Below are 16,750 nucleotides of genomic sequence, written 5' to 3'. Positions count from 1 at the left end.
GTCGTTTTGAAGTTTGCTCAGGTCAGTGGATGGTTTCTCAAGGACTAGTTTAATTTCTGCATGTTTCCAGTCTTTGGGAAAGTGAGGAGTTGCAGAGTGTGGTAACCTCGCTGCTGATCCTGTGGTTTCCAGGGTTGAAAATGTTGTGTATGCAGAGATCTGTGTGGCTCCTGAGTGAGTGGAGTTCATGATGGTGGTGGTGTCCTATGGGGTAAGCTGGTCCCATGAGGTGAGCTGGGGGTCTGTGCTGATTTTGATGAATGCGTGAAGGGGGAAAATCCTGAGGGTTTGGGCTGAGGTTCGAAGTTCTTATAGATAGTGATGTTCTTGTCGTAGAAAAAGTCAGCAATTCTGTCACATAGTTCTTGGGAGGGGATGGCGCTGTTCTCTGTGGCTGTAGGGTTGGAGAACTCTCTGACGATGTTAAAGAGCTCCTTGCTGTGGTTGAAACTGGACTCAATGAGGCTTTCCTCTTTGTGTCCCTCAGTATCCGGTGGTAGAGGTTTAGGGAGTTCTTGAAGGAGGTCCTGTCTGAGGTGTCCTTGCTTGTGTGCCATCTTCTTTTCTATTGCTTGCAGCTATGTTTTTCTGTTCTCAGTTCCTTGGTGTACCATCTTGCTTGCTTTATGAATCTCCTGTGTCTGCTGGTCTTGATGGGAGCGATGATGTGAGCTCAGTTGGTGATCACTAGTGCCACAGTTAACCATATTAGTCACCAAACTAGAAGTTACATCGCCAAGCAATCACATTGTGAGGTTATTAGGCAGAGTAAGATACCCTCCCCCAACGACCCATCCCGTCCCAGGAGGGCAATAACTGAACTATCTGACAATGACTTAGATGACCTCCTTCTATCCTATGCCACTCCGAATGTCAACAGTAAGCCCCGATGTAGTGTTATCCAATCCATACAAACCAACCCCTTCAGAGAACCCACTCACAATTTCAGATCCATTAATAGAGAAAACCTCACTAATATCAACTAGCAAGATGAAGTGTGCACTCATCAATTGCAGATCCGCTTGCAAACATCCTCCTGACATCTACGACCTCATCCTCGAGAATGATCTAGACATTATTGTCCTCACAGAAACATGGCTGAATAGCTCCTCTTCTCCCATCCTAGACCTACTGGTACCTCCTAGTCACGATATAATCTGTCTGGACAGAAACTTGAACCCTGGTAGCGGACTAGCCTGCATTTATCGTAACAATCGTAACAAAATCACAGTCAATCAAGTAGACCCCATCTCTCTAACCTCCTGTGAATATCTCTGTATCAACATCTCCATTGACAAGCACATTGCCAGCAAACTTGACATAATTTACCACCCCCTGGTGACAATCTGACGTTCATCGAAGAGCTAATAGAAATCATTACATCCAACAACAACTCACAAATACCACAGATTTTCCTGGGTGACTTAAATCTCAGGATCTTTCTTAATTCTGTGACAGTCCAACCCACAACAAGGGAGAAACATTAGACCTCATCATTGCGAAAACGAACCCCGTATCATTAGAATCCATCACCCCATGTGATTGGATGTACCATTACAGCATTCTCTTCCACATCAATATTGAGGTAGCTACAAAAAGGGGCCAACCCCCAAAAACAAAACTGGAAAAGGAATATTCAAAATATTAACCCCACCGACCAAGTAAACCAATACATCTCTGCCCTAACCTCCAAGACAGACATGGTTGACGTCCATGACCTCACGGTCTTTTACAATTCCACTATGCTTGAAATTCTTGACTCTACAGCGCCCCTCTAAGAAAAAAACATTTCCTCCAAAATCTCCAAACCATGGTTCAACGAGAACCTGAACTCTGACCGCCGAAAGTTAAGATCAGCCGAGAGACTATGGAAATCAGCACCTTCCACTGATCACCTATATCACCTTAGACTACTGAGGAATGCATACAACAGGAAGATCCTAAAGGCTAAGGCAGACTTTTTCAAAACTCAGTTGAACCAAGCTATTACCGCCCCAAGAAACTATTTGAAATAGTCAAACAACAAGCGCGCATTACGCCCAAATCTGTGGAACTAAACAATCCGGCTATTCCTAACTGCGATCAGCTTGCTAAGTTCTTCCTTGAAAAAACAAAATCCATTGAACTCGACATCCAATCCAAGAAGGTCCTTCCACAACCTATTGCTCAGTACACTAAATGTTATGCTCAGATTGTGGCCCATTCTAGTACTCTGACGGAAACCCCCCAAAACAATGCCTCTTGGCGAGCCTTCTTCCCCATCCCTGAACAAGAAATCTACAACACTCTTCTAGCGATTGACCCCTCCAATCACTTCTCTGACCCCCTACCTCCTTCCCTATTCAAAATGATCAAAACCTCTATCATACCCCTATGGTCGAAGATTATAAACGCCTCTCTGAGACAAGGCTCCATACCGGACTGTCTTAAAGTAGGGCAGGTCACCCCTATACTAAAGAAATCTGACTCCCTCCCCTCAGATCTAAACAACTACCGCCCGATAACCAACATCCCTGCTCTAGCGAAACTGCTGGAAAAATGCGTACAACAACAACTATGGAATCACATCGAGAATTTCAACCTCCTAGACAAACATCAATCCGGCTTCTGGCAAGGTCATAGCACGGAATCTGCTCTCACCCACATATTGGATGACATACTAAAAGTGCTAGACCACAATGAATCATGCCTATTGATACTTCTTGACTTATCCTCCGCTTTCGATACGGTTAAGTACGACAACTTACTGTCCCTACTGGAACAAAGGATGGGCCTTACTGGACCAGCGTTACAATGGTTCACTTCCTTCCTTAATAACAGAACACAAAGAATCAATATGAAGCATTCCCTTTCTCAACCCTCCTTGGTCACCATAGGGGTCCCACAGGGCTCAGCACTCTCTCCCATTCTCTTTAATCTATTCAAGGAGCCCCTGGCAAATGCATTGAAATCTGTGAACATCCAATATCACCTGTACTGCTGACGACACACAACTTTATATGAAAATCTCCTTGCCAGAAGACTTCATTTCTCTCAACGCTATTTTGCAGAACACTCAAAGTTGGCTCACTGGCAACCACCTTATGCTTAATACCAAAAAAACAGAATTCTTTCTCATCTCCCCTCCCAATCACACACCCAAGATAGACTTATGGTTGAGGCAACTAACTTCCTTTGACTGTGCTCCCCACATCATTGACTCCGTGAAATCCTTGGGAGTCACCTTAGACAAACACCTGAACATGCAAGCGCAAATCACTAATGCCACCAAGGGAGCCAATCACCAGTTGAGTATACTAAGGAAACTTAAACCCTTCCTCCCACAGACTGACTTAAAAATGGCGGTACAAGCCCAGGTGTTACCAAGATTGGATTATGGAAGCACCACCCTATGCGGTCTCCCAAAATACATGCTGGCTCCGCTGAGGGCCTCGCTCAACACTGCGGCCAGACTGGTCTCAGGTATTAAAAGAAATAAACACATCTCTCCAACCTTGAAAGCTCTGAACTGGTTGCCCTATGAGGCAAGAATTCACCTAAAGGTTGCCTGCATGACCCACAAAGCCCTGCATAACAATACCCCCACTTACTTAGCACTAAAGTTAGAGCAAACGGGAGGATGCAGACAATTGTGAAGTGCGAGGTCACTACTACTGAAACCACAATCCTTCCATAAAAAGAGAACTGGTTGCAGAGCTTTCTCAGGGATCGCACTAAAAATTTGGAACTCCCTTCCTTCACTAGTACGTGGAATCTCATCCTTTAGCTCCTTCAAAAAAGAAGTAAAAATGCTTCTATTGAACACATTTACATTCTAAGGCTATAATTCGATGTTGACTTATAGTTATCTACGATATCCAGATATTTCTGTCTACATCTTTTGGATTGTATGGAAAGTACTGAATGTATATATTCTTCCTCAACCTCCTAATGTCTAATAACTGTGTACTGTGAAGTGTTCTGATGCCCTCGTGGATCATTCTTTGTTGTCTACTAGTCACCTATGCTATCCATATAATACTATATACCTCTTTTGTACTGAATATCGAATACCAAATGTTTGTCTACTACATCAACCATCTAATGTTTAATAATTGTATATTGTAAAGCGCTGAGATACCCTCGTGGGTCAAGTTCGCGCTATATAAAACGTTATAAATAAATACCTCAAGGAGTGGACATTTTTGACAGCTGGGTCCAGGTTAGATGCAATGTTAGGGCATGATGTGTTGAGGGCATCAGTCATTTTGCTCTCTGATACTTTGCTTCAACTTTGGTGGGAATTCTGGGTGGCTCTGTGGTCGAGTTGCAGGGGCTGGACATGCTGAAGTGTGCTATGGAGTAGTTGGTCCAGGTAAGTTCGATGACGTGGCTGTACTGGATCCTGCTGCTGGAGGTGAACAGAAGGTCCAGCATGTGTCCTGTGTTGTGGGTGGGTGTCAGTGATGAGTTGGGTGAGTCCAATGGTATTTATGGTTTTGAGTAGGCTGGCAGTGGTGGTGTCATTGAGGCCGTCGATGTGTAAATTTGGATCTCTGAGGAAGATGTAGTCTTGGAGCCAATGGCAAGAGGGATGATGAAGTCATGGATGATGGTGCAGAAGCTGGGGCATGGTCCAGGTGGTCTGTAGGTAAGGATGCATCGGATGGTGGTTTTTCCACCTGTTTGAAATTTGAAGTTGAGGAATTCTATTGTCGGGACGGTGTATTTTGTCTCAGTGGAGCAGTGAATGTTTTCTTTGTGGATGATGGTGATACTTACTCCGGGTTTGTTGGTGCGGTCTCAGTGTGGGATCCTGTATCGTTGGATGCTGCCATGGTGATGTTGAGAGCGGATGCGGTTGTGAGCCAGATTTCAGTGAGGAAGATGATGTCAGGGTGAGAGTGGTGATGAGGTCCAAGATCTTGGTTGCGTGTTTGCAAAGTGAGCGTGTGTTAAGGAGGAGGCAGAAGTTGTTATAAAGTAGGTGCAGTGTGTTGGTTGGCTCATGCAGCGGTGGATGCAGTGTTGGTGGGGATCTTATGATACAGGAGAAGGAGCAGTGGATGCAGGAGAAAGGTCCTACCGTAGGGTGTGGGGAGGTGCAGCAGCAGCGGTTGTCATGGCGTTGGTGGCCCAAGACTCGGAGTTCAGCAGCTGTGTAGCTGCAGGGTGTAGGAGTAGGAGAACCAGGATTCCTGGTGCAGGGAGAAGCCAGGTGTGGACTGGCGCAGATGGGCTTGCCTTTGAAGCACCTTCCTAACCCCCAACTGGTACCCCGCAGATCCTGGACCCTTGGTGTGGCCTCAGTGGAGCTGAGCTGAAGTTTACGGGTCCTTCATGACTGCAAACAGGCCTGCTGGTGCCAAAACCTTGTGCCTCATGCTGCCCACCAACACAAAGTTCTGTCAACTTGACCCTTCAAACTACAGCATCGACTTGTGGGAAGCACCACCACAAAGCTCTTGCCCGTCCGTTAACAAATTCAAAAGGATTTTTGTGCACAGAGATACCCGTCTGTGACGCTAGGCCTGCTCTTCCCACTACATCGATGACCATCCACGGAACTTCCCTGCCCCTTGTGGCCCCCTCCACCATGAAATGAACTCCTGTATTCAACCCGTGCTCCATTATGTTCAGCCTGACCTTGTGAATTTTTCCCAGTCTTGCATGACCAGATAGCTGCATACACTTTGGACTTTTGGGGGTATTTCCAATTAAATCTTTAAGAATGCATATATACGGTTCTACTGTTTGGATCGTGGCCTGGTTTTATTTATCAAAATCTTTTTTTCGAATCCGGGATCCTTTTTCTGATGTGTTTTCACTGCGTTATTGTTCGAAGTGTTTAACAAATACTTTACACATTGCCTCTGAGTTAACCTTACTGCTCTATCCCAAGCTATCAGAATGATTAGCATAGGCTAATTTTGGGTTTGCTTGTGCATCAATAAGGATTGTGGTTGCTGCTTTAGAAGAGTTTCATCCTCCAACCAGTAAACCAATTTCTCACAGCATAACTTATGTAATTCTGTGTAGCATATTATGCAGAACTACCCCAAAAGAAGAGTAATTCTGTATTTAGTGCAACAGGCAAGATTTTCCCCCAATTTGCTCTCAGCATTTATTTCTAGTTTCTTAGTGCTTTTAGCACTCAGAAGAAAGCGCTAAATGCAGCAGAACATAAACAGCAGCATGAGCAGCAAAAATGTATTCTCGCTGTAGGATATTTTTCCACAATGGGGCAAAATATTTTATTATGTGTAATTGTGCATCAAAGAGTAAAGTAGAATTACCAAATGAAGGTCTTCTCACCACTAACATGTCCAAACTGTCTAATGTACCTACATCTCATTCCCACTTAGTTTTAGTCCATCCAGCAAATTTGGTGAATTATTTTTGAAGGATTCATATATTTGTGTATATGTATAGTCTCCTAGGTTTGACAGAATTTCATTTTCTAGTTGAGACTCTTCAGGTAAATCACTGTTTAGTGGAGTATGTTTCACCAGGGTTTATATATGTGTAGGCTTGTTAGCCTTCTAAGTCATAGTCCTGATGTCTAAACAACTTTAGGTTTCCATGTTCTCATATGCTCGCCAATTTAGAAATTCCCATCAGTCCCCCACTGTGCAAAATCCTGAAACCCTGCATAGGTCTTCAAAGTAAGAACTCACTTATAATAAGATTTGTTTAGTCATTTTTCCCTTTCAACAACTGCCCTGTAAGGCTTATGGCCATGTTTTTATCACCATTCCATTGGTGGATGGCAATGAAACTTTAATAATTGATGGCTCTGTATGGGCCCTATATGAAAGGACCTTTAAACATGTCAAAATTGGAAAGTTAAATGTTACTTGTGGACTACAGCATTGGTTGCGCCATCAACTACAGTATCAGAAAAGCTTTGTTTCAGTCTTACCTTGTGTAGCCTGACTTCAGCCGCCCAAAACCTGTTGTCAAACCTATCAACATAGTTATTTTTTGACATATTGGAAGCTCTACTTTAAAATAATAAATATCATCCAAAGTAAACCTTATTAGGCATAGGATAGAGTGCCTGATATTTAAAAGTGGAACATGTGTAAAATTAATGTTTTACTGGCAGGGCTGCAGGTAAATCCTAGAATGTGTAATAATTCATTATAATATTTAATCTGCACCTTTTTACAGGAAATGGCTGGAAATGATATTCAAACAATGTTTCATATTTATTCAAAGTCCAATTGATTGGTAAATTTATATTTTTAATAAATATTTAGGAAAAGTAACTTTTAAGAATTTAAGCTTTTCCAGAACCTGTTTTGAGTGATCACAAACAAGGGAACTACTCATTTCTCTGGCCACACCCTTGGGTACACACACAGGCTCAGCACAACTGATTAAGAGTTTCCTAATCTTGAATTTTAGGAGTAAGGTGCACTGTGGGATTGTCTGGAGTAGGAAAATTGTAAATGGAAACTGCTGCAAAAGTGGGTATGATTGCCCGTGAGAAGGGTTACTCCATATTTTAGGGAAGTGCCAGGAGTCAACCATACCCACTAGCAAGTTGCAACTATAGATGTGGTGCCCCAAGAACACCATCGCAGAACACTTTCTGGACCTGCCGCAGAAACAGAGTACTGGATCCTGCTTGCTGTGATCTGAAAGGAGTCCTGAGGGCTAGACCAGCTCCTTCTTGACCCTGTGGGTAGAGGGACACAACATGCTGAAAAAAAACACATTTCACTTGTTTTAGTTGATTAGTTACCAAGGCAAACCTGGACCTACCTTTGATGCTGGAAATACTTCACAGAGTCGAATCCTGAAAATCTGCTCTGGATGCCAAATAAAAAAAAATCCCTCTCAGATTTTTTATCTCCAAAATCAACAGCTTCAGCTGGATCTTTATCAACAACTTCGATAAAAACTTACCAGATATAGGTTGCTCTCTCTCCTGCTGAGATATTTTGACTTCAATTTGCCGACTCATAACCTGATTTAGAGTTTGTCAGATGGGTTACTCCTTCACAAACATGACTGATATCCCACCTGCCATAATAAAAATGCATTATATTTGATAGCACTTTTAATTTGGTGGATGGGATATCTGTCACATTTGTAATGGAGTAACCCATCCAACCAACTCTGAAGCAGGCTTTACGTTAGAAGGTAAAGTCCTGGACTGGGCTATCTCACTTGGGATTCATCGGGGTCAGCCTCAAAGCGCTCCTCAGCCATGGTTTACCGCTACCCTAGTATGTCATTGGGCATAGTGCTATTTGGTGCTTTTTTCATGTACAATTTAAAAAACTTATATCTCCAGTTCCCATTACTGGACTTTTGCCATTTTGGCATCATTCTGTTCATTAAAATTAAAATGTACTCTGTTTCTCACAGTCAATTTGGGGTTTAATTGTTTGTATTTTGACTTTGTTAATGGTTTGGTACTGCATAAAACAACTTTACATATTGCCTTAAGTAAAACCTGTCTGCTCTCTGCCATAGCTACCAGGGTGTTGAACTCAAGTGGATTCAGTGGCTTTGGGATTCACTGTGACAAGTCAGTGTTATTATTCATTGAGGTGGGCAACTGACCACCCCAAATAATCATGCAAACATAGAGTTAAGCACTATGGCTAGTTGGGCTGATTTTTGTACATTTTTAAGTGCTGTACTTACTTCAGAAAATTAAGATATCCTGGGTGCTTTATCGTTCTAATGAAGGGACGAAAGAAGCCTGTCTATTATTTTACAGACAGATTCTGGAACCCAGTAAGACATGCTTTGTAGGCTGTATAGAAATCTTGAAAGTGCTATTATTATGAACCTTGTAGCATTAATGAGTAGAGAAATCGATTACTTTTTCTAATGAATTATGCCTAAACTTTGTGCAGCAGAGAGGTCAAATTATCTTCATAGAAGCTATCCACTTTCAGAAAATGCAGATCCCCAGTTAATTAAAATTTTATGTTTGTAACTGAAACAAGTTTTGCATTATGGCTGCATGTGATCAAGCTATTACTGGGAACAATATGTATTTTGCCCAGTAAATCCTAAAGCCATAACATCTGTTGAAAGCATGAAAGGCATACAGGATCTGGCACATATTGCAAATCCCATTTTAATGTTTGAGTACGGGTACAATTATACTCACTGTGAGCACCCAACTTTTGATCTCTATGGCAAATAGTCATTGCATAATGTAGGAGGAATAAGTTAGAGATGTAGACCCCGATAGTCAGCCCACCGCTTTCATATCTTCGGGTGTTTCTGGGGACATCCGCATGCTTTAAATATCGGAATCTCTAATCCCATGGAGAAGTCAATGCCCCGTTTCCAGGCACCTATAGATGGCGGAGACATTGCCTTCCAACCCTGGAGATATCACACTTGGCTAAAGTAAGCCCCAGAAATAACAGATGCTTTTTGTATCTATTGCCTCTAATTCCCTCTGTGATATGCAGCAGGGTCAATCGCAATGACTGTGGAACGTCCCACCCCAGCACCTCGGAAAGACAAACCAGCAGCCCACGCCAGAACAGCGACAGAGCAGTTCTGTCCCATTTCGTATGGAGGAAAGTGCCCTCGACCATCCCACAGCGCAAACACAGGGGGAATGTAATCATCCCTGCGCGCCAAAGCCTATAGCGAGTGAAGTACACACGGTGCAGATATTCAAATTGTATAAAGCGAAGGTGCACAGCGGTGGCCGCCCCGCACGAGTGATGTAGCTCAGATTTCATATGGAGTCAGGCATTGCTTTATTTTTGTGCTTCAGACAGACTGCATTTAAAATGAGGCAGATTTTGGCCAAGCAAAATGAAAACACTATATTATACTTTTGGATGGATATACTAGAGAGCAATTGGCTCAAACTGTGGGATGGTTGACTGCTGTTATTTTATAAGTGGTACTGATGTTCCTATTAAAACCAGTTCAGTAATATTAGTAGTAGTATAATATTCAATTTCATGTAACCATTTTTTTGCTCAATTGTTTTATTTTGACTTTCTTCTATTGGGGTATTTTTCCACTATAGTTAGACATAGCACATTTGTTGCGCTCCTTAAGACAGTATTGAACTTTCTCATGCCTGAATATTTAAACTACGTGCAACTGCACACAATACAGACACTGAATCACATCATGTCCTGTAGTTTTCTTTTCTCTAATACTTGGATGTTTCACCAGTTGTTCCTTGCAGCAGTATATTTTTATTGTCAGAATAAATTTGAACCTTTTGTCTGCCCTTCTTAATTTCTGTATCTTCTTTAGTGATCTAGGACCAACGGGACTAGTTTATACCACCACCCCTTTCTCTGACTATCATTTGAAGCTTCATGTCAAAGTGATATAGACAAAGCTGTTTGAGAATGCAATATTCTACAAATGGTGTCCCATTTTGTGATAATGATTTTTGTTTGATGGGTTTCAATACTCTTTCCAGCATCGTATTTACCTTTCTTTTAGATCCATAAATACCTTTGGAGCTTGGGTTGAGTAGTGTTCTATAATTTCCCTTCCCACTTCTGATATGACATAAATGGTCATTTTTAAATCACATCCAAACTTCTTATTACTATCATGTGACAAGAGATCAAGGTAATTTTGAATTACAGTTCAACAATACAAAATAATCTTGGTCTGACTTTGCCTAACTGATACAGTTTCAGGATCCTCGCTGACTACGGACTCGTGTTATGCTAACCATATCACCTGCTTGTCACTGTTAACCATGTCAGAGGGTTTTGGATCAGTTTCGAAATGGCACCAATTTTCTTCTTGGCAACCTGGTGATATGAAGACACATGGTGATATAGACTAGAATTTCTATATCAACAGACAGTAAGTGATCAGTATATAGCTCCAAAATGGTGCTCACATCTGCTACTTTATGTATTGATGTTGATTACACAATGAGATACTAGATACTAGTAATGCAATGTTTTTTGGGACATCACTGCTTATGGAAACATTTAGAATAATGCTTTTAAAAGTTTTGTAGCTGTTGTTTTGTCCATGGTGACTATAGCCCTCTGAGATATACTCTTTTTCAGTATTGCACTCACAATATACCTTATACTCATGTGATGCAGAAATGATGACCAAGAGGTATATAAGGACCAACAACATTACGGGTCCTGTTTCTCAATGTTTGAAATGTGACCGACATTACTCCAGACACACAGGTATGCTGTATTTCTTCCATGTGGAGATTTAGGCTTCTTGGGGTTTGATATACATTTTGAAAGTTTAAAGCAACCAATCTCTCATTGTATTATTTTCATATATATATACATATAATTTTGGGGAAACTTCTTTTTAGGGATATCTAGTATAAACTATATCTAGGAGCTGAGCTACAGTTACTATATTTCTACAAATTAAAAATGTGAGACTGTAATGGATGATTGCTGATAATTGGTTAATTGCATAATTATATCACTGTTGTGTTACAAAACGCTCCACTCTAGAGGAGAAAATACTTGATTTTTGGAGCTGTTTAAAATATTTGTGATACAGTAATGGTCACTGTATTATGCTGTACAAACAGTGATATGGATGTTCCAGATAAAGGAAATTAGATCTAAGCTGCTACAAAATGGTGCCTAAACAACTCTAAAAAATAACATCTAAATGTATTTCCAATACATGTGATGCAGGGATAATGACAATTAAAAGGTGAAATAACTGAGCCAAAGATTTATAATGGCATATTGGCTTACAGGTCATATGAGGATTACTTCTTCTTATTTTTTGACTCACTATAGGGATGCCCCCAATACTGGCCAGCTTAAAGTTAGCTGAACTGATACTGAGAATGAGATATGAAATCAATCTTGAAAAATATTGCACAAAAAGTGATATGCGAATTACCTCCCATTGTATTATGAATAGGCATAGGAAAGTCCCCAATGTTGCACAGTAGAGTGCACCTTCAGACAAAATGGGGCCTACAAATTGAGAACACCTTGTAGTTGAATTAGCTGGGAATAATTTGTGTAACAGTAGTATATATGTGCCTCTCATAATATGTTGATCAAGATGACCTTGGTTGCTACACTTAACATAGCTGCAGAATCATATCATTTTTAATTCGTGTTTTGCATTGCCACACATCAATATAGTGTTTCAAAATGGATATGTGCATATTTAACATATTATGATTATTGAATCTCTATATCCTTTACTAGTTGAATTCTGTACGTTTGTACATTTTGTTACAGCATCATTACCATGTGACTGAGTGTTCACATTACTATGATCAAGGAATGACAAGATCAACAGCTGCATCTTCCTTGTCAAATACGCACAATCTCTTGGTCTGTTTCTTATTCAGATTTAAGATATATTTTCACGGTATGAGGTTGTCATTGAGAATTAATGAACCATAATTAATGAAATGTAAGGATTTTATTCATTTAATCAGACAAGAGCTTTTCTGTTACAATCATAGGAAGATTACATATCAAAAATTTGAATTAATGTGAGTATCTAGATTGGGATTGGTGGTTATGAATGATGTTTCCCTGTTTTCTACACATACTGTGCTTGTTGTCGTTCATTTCATACAGTTATATTTCTTACATTTTTTTAAGTATTGCTATGGATTTCATGTATAGTTGTTTTTCTTTTAAGCGTGTTTTTGCTATGAAGATATTACTATTTTTTCCTTTTAGTGTGTAAATTGCGGTTTGTTTTTATCTTGCTTCAAAGCCCTGAAGAAGTTCTGTATTCTATATTTTCTCATGAAGAATAAAGAGGAATTTTAATTGGCAACGTGGACCTTTTGTTATTTCTTTACACTCTGGAGTGTGCTCTTCCCTGGTAAGGTTTATAGACTGTTTCTGCACATTTACAGCAGTACTTGTTGAACCTCGGGAGTTGGTATCACGAGGCAAGATGGCGTCTGAGTAACATCTCACACGAGACGCTCCTCCAGTCGGACCCCAAGCATGATGGAAGTCTAGATGATGCTGTGCTAGAACACCACAAATGAAATACCTGGTGATAGAGGTCACCGTGGAGCACTGATGAGACCAACGTGGAGCCTGCGGGACGAGTGATGTGTTCGCTCCGAGGCCGCACCCAGCACCAGCGCGGCTAGCTCTGGATTCGGCGGCATCCTCCAGCCTGCGGTGGGCTTTCACAGAACAACTGATCCGAGCGTTCTCTAAGCTCCCGAGTGGTCGACGTAGAAATTCTTCATTAACTTCAAGAAGCCTGCGCGGAAGAGACTTTTCCATTCTGTTGTATCAGCGCCGTTTCCAGAAGAAACTTTGTAGCAGAACCTCAGCAACTGTAAGACTCTACTCTCTACAAGCAGACTTGCAATGCCTGCAGCAGCCTTCCAGCCTCCCTCGCTGCCTGTAGAAAATAGGGGCAAAAGCATTGATGCCCGCAGGGGCAAGGGGAAGGAAGAAATCGAGAAGGTGTAGAAAATTGAGACAGTTAAAAGAGCTTTGCAGAAAACCCCCCGGGACCTGGTGTCCTGTGAGCCCTTAATTACCAATATTTTCGGCCCAAAAGAGGTAGGCTCGCAAAGGGCCCCGTAGAAGGAGAAGGGGGAGGAGCAAACCATGGTTGGCAATACATCCACTCCTGGGGTTGAACCCGGGCCTAATCGCCAGCCAACTCTACCTCAGACTTGGCCCTAGATGTTGAAGATCATACCCCCAAAAGCCCCATCTGAGGTTCCCAATATGATAGGAAAAAGCATGAAAACTGTTTGGAAAGAACCAAGAATAAGAGCTCCTCAGCTGAAAAGGATGCTGGAAAACATCCCTCTACTCAGCGCTAGATCTCCTGATACCCTTGAGAAATTTTATTCCTCAACTGATGAATCCGAGATCTCGGACCTGAGTATAACAGCCTCCAGTGAAGAAGAGGGGAGCAACTAGAACAGCAGCACTGGATCGGAATTTCCCTCAAAATCCCGAGGCCAGAAGAAATCCTTAACAAAGCAAGGGAGGAGAAAAGAGATGTGCAAAACCTCCAAATGTGGAAGTACCGGGGATTTGAAATGGGTCTACTCAGCTTCACAACTGACCACTCTCTCAGACCAAACAATTCAATCAGGGGGAAATCTCACAATGACAGGCAATGCTGAGACATCAGGGACTGGGAGCCAGAACAATCCTGCCTTGTCATTGGTGCTGCAATCAATCAAGAGTTTCCAGAAGGAGGTAAAGATGGACAATCGGAGAGCACGTCTGGCTGCCCAAAATTTGCAAGGGGCCATCAGGAAAGTGGGTAGATCCTGTGTGGAAATTGCGGACAGAATCGCCTCTGTGGAAGCCCAGACTGAAAATTTGGAGAAGGATGTTGTCACAGTGAAGGGACAGAGTGACGTGGAAAATGGAGGACCAAGAAAACAGGCAACGCCGCAATAACCTTTGTTTTCTAGGCATCCCAGAGGGAGTCGATAGGAATGACCCCAGGAAATACATGATCTCTTGGCTAAGAGGGGCTTTTCCAGAACTTTTCCAGAACTGTGTAGCTAGGACTGGGACACAGAGATCCAGCGAGCCCTGAATACAATGCACAGGAGGCAAGATGGCAGCCGAGTGAGATGAGTCGGCCGTAGGTGCCTTCCGATGTGATGATGAAATCTACTTAAGAAGTATTAAAATGTGGAACCCCCTAGTTGGCACCCCAGAAGGAAGCAGTAGTGCCGAAACCGGACGAAACTTACCCGACTTACAGTGCTGGGTCGCAGTGCTGGTGAGGATCGCGGAGCAGCTGATTGACGGCTGCAGAGGTTTTGACTATGGCGGGGCGCATTGGATCCTCACCCTCACCGATCCTAGGAAGCATGGGCCCAAAGCTGGGTGCAAGGGGGAGAGGCGCGGCGCACCATACCGGCCCTCAGGAGTCCCCACAGGGAGATGCTGTGGATATCGAGCCGCTCCCTGTCACAGTCCGGGGACGCAGGCAGAGGCTTGGAACGGAGAACCCAGCTGAGAGGAAGGGGAGGGGTGCGGGCGTGCAGCCCCAGCCACAACGTTCCTCCGTGTCAGTTATCGAAATGCTTAGAGGAACAGGGACCTGCTCCACAGCACAAGCACAGGAGAGAGAGCAGCCTGGAACTGCCAGGAAGCGAGTGTCCCAATGCCGGCTGGTAAGGAGCAAGGGAGGGCTGGAGAGGGGGCTGTAGAGATCGAGACTCTGAGCAAAATCCAAGAGCAGCCAGTAGAAGCTCAGTTAATGGACCCCTCAGGCAGGACAGACATTCTAGGCAGCAGTCATAACGCTGAGACAGGCATACAGGAACACGAACAGGAACAGGAACACAAACAGGACCTATTGGTGGCCCATCAAAATGCAAAAAACCCAGCATGAAATCAAAGTCTTACGGGGGCAAAATAGGGCCCAAAAGGGACAAGAATGAATTATCTGGGGCATTGGACCAGAATCCTCCCAATCATGAGCCTAGGGGGAAGCTCAAACACAAGGGGGCTTTTAGGACCCTTAGAACCCCGCAGCTCCACAGGGAAAGAGATATCAATTCAGAGGCGAATGACTTCTATTCACTATCTGGTGCTACATTGTCAGGTTTCGGGTCAGATTCTGGGTCCAATACGGAGTCAAGTGAAGAGAGTGGTGCACATGGCAAGGGCACGGGAGTCTCTGGCTCTGCCGCAACTACTCAGTTGACGTATCTCAGAACTGGGAGAGCTGAGAGGCAAAAGCAAGGGGACCTGAGATGGGATTACTCACTTGGGGACCAATTGATGGGGGATAGTAACAAATCCCCTGGTGAAGAACCTACTCCGGATCCCCCAACTCTGGAATCAATTCTGCAGTGCGTGGTAGCACACCGAGACAAATCTCGGCTGGAAAGTAAAAGATCTCAGAACGCTTCCCGTAAATTGCAAGGGGCAATTAGGAAAGTTGCAAGAACTTGTAAAGATATAAGTGATCGGATGACTGAGATTGAGTGAAGAACGGACTTGTTGGAGTCAGAGGTAGCGGGTTCAAAGGGGCAAGTAGAAGCCCATGAAGCACGAATTGTGGAAATTCAATGGAAGCTGGAAGAGAGTGAGAATTACCAGCGAAGGAACAATTTGAGATTTCTGGGTATCCCGGAGGGAAAGGAGGGGTCCGATACACATACATACATGGTGCAAATGCTGCAGGACTCCTTCCCTGAATTGGAAGGTTGGAATTGGCAGTAGGAGATACAAAGGGCACACCGAGTTCCATTTGCTATTCGACAACCACTTAGCCCAGATGCCAAACCAAGGGCATTTCTGGTCTATTTTGGAAGCTATTTATTGAGGCTAAATGTGTTTGAAAGGGCAAGACCGGAAGCACAACGCAGTGTAGATGTTTTTTTTTTTTACTAGACCAGATTTCTGCCATATTACCGTGTAACGACGGTGGCGTTTACGCCAGATGGTTAAGCCTTTTCAAGATAAAGGAGCGCAGGCCTTCCTCCTAAACCCGGCCCGACTAAAAGTAATCTGGAAAGATCAAATGAGATTCTTTTCATCGGAAATTAAGGCAAAGGAGTTCTTAGATGCAGGGGGGAGATGACAAATTAACATGTTGATGCTGATAGTCTCTCCTTTTTTCTCCCCATTAAAATCGTTTGGGTATCTCTAAGTTTTGAAAATATTTTGTCTCGTGGGAAGGTGACAATTGGGGTGGGGGGTCCACAAGGGTACACATAAGAATACAATATAGGTATTAAGTACACACCACTACACACATCACTATCGGGAGGGTCTCACCGCTCATCAACCACAGACCTAACAGGTCTGTTGCTTCTTAAAGCAGGAGGACA

This window comes from Triturus cristatus, chromosome 1_2, assembly GCF_964204655.1.
Source record: "Triturus cristatus chromosome 1_2, aTriCri1.1, whole genome shotgun sequence".
NCBI classification, from domain to species: domain Eukaryota; kingdom Metazoa; phylum Chordata; class Amphibia; order Caudata; family Salamandridae; genus Triturus; species Triturus cristatus.
The sequence above is the reverse complement of the archived record's forward strand: the minus strand, read 5'-3'. Positions refer to the sequence as shown.